Consider the following 1,433-nt stretch of genomic DNA (forward strand, 5'->3'; position numbering starts at 1 on the left):
AGCAACAAGGGATAGATCACTTGATGATTACCTGTTTTATTCATTTCCTCTGGGGCACCTGGCACTGGCCACTGTTGAAAGACAGGATACTGGGCTAGCTGGATCCTTGGTCTGATGCAGTAGGGCCATTCTTATGTTGTGTGTGTGTTGGGGGTATCAGGGGCAGGCTGTGTGTGTGTGTGTGTTGTGGTGCTGGCAGGGACAGGCTGCGTGGGCATGTGTTGGTGGGGCTGGCAGGGAACATAACATAAGAACGGCTATACTGGGTCAGACAAAAGGTCCATCTAGCCCAGTATCCTGTCTACCGACAGTGGCCAATGCTAGGTGCCCCAGAGGGAGTGAACCTAACAGGTAATGATCAAGTGATCTTTCTCCTGCCATCCATCTCCACCCTCTTGACAAACAGAGGCTAGAGACACCATTCCTTACCCATCCTGGCTAATAGCCATTAATGGACTTAATCTCCATGAATTTATCCAGTTCTCTTTTAAACGCTGTTATAGTCCTAGCTTTCACAACCTCCTCAGGCAAGGAGTTCCACAAGTTGATTGTGCGCTGTGCAAAGAACTTCCTTTTCTTTGTTTTAAACCTGCTATTAGTTTCATTTGGTGACCGCTAGTTCTTGTATTATGGGAATAAGTAAATAACTTTTCCTTATCTACTTTCTCCACATCACTTATGATTTAATATACCTCTATCAAATCCCCCCTTAGTCTCCTCTTTTCCAAGCTGAAAAGTCCTAGCCTCTTTAATCTCTCCTCATATGGGACCCATTCCAAACCCCTAATCATTTTAGTTGCCCTTCTCTGAACCTTTTTTAGTGCCTAGGGACAGGCTGTGGGTGTAGGCGTTGCGTGAAGCCCACACCTCTCCCAGGCCCTGGTACCAAATGGCCAAGGTCGGTGCCAGCCCATTTGCAGACAGCCGTTGGAAGCCCCACCACCTTGCCACAGGACAGGGTGTGTGAGGCTGGCAGAGACAGGCTGCATGTGTGTTGGGGATGTCAGGGACAGGCTGTGTGTGTGTGTTGGGGGTGTCAGGGACAGGCTGTGGGTGTGTGAGTGTTGGGGTGCTGGCAGGGACAGGCTCTGTGTGTGTTGGGTTTAGGGTGACCAGATGTCCCCGATTTTATAGGGACAGTTCCGATATTTGGGGCTTTTTCCTATATAGATGCCTATTACCCCCCACTCTGTCTTGATTTTTCACACTTGCTATCTGGTGACCCTAGTTGGGGACTAGCAGAGACAGGTTGTGTGGGTGTGTATGTTGGGGGTGTCGGACAGGCTCTGGGTGTGTGTTGGGGTGCTGGTAGGGACAGGCTGTGTGTGTGTTGAGTGTGTCAGGGACAGGGTATGGGTTGAGGGGCTGGCAGGGACAGGCTGTGTGGGTGTGTATGTTGGGGGTGTCGGACAGGCTGTGGGTGTGTGTTGGGG

The sequence above is a fragment of the Chelonoidis abingdonii genome, chromosome 8 (genome assembly GCF_003597395.2).
Source record: "Chelonoidis abingdonii isolate Lonesome George chromosome 8, CheloAbing_2.0, whole genome shotgun sequence".
NCBI lineage: Eukaryota > Metazoa > Chordata > Testudines > Testudinidae > Chelonoidis > Chelonoidis abingdonii.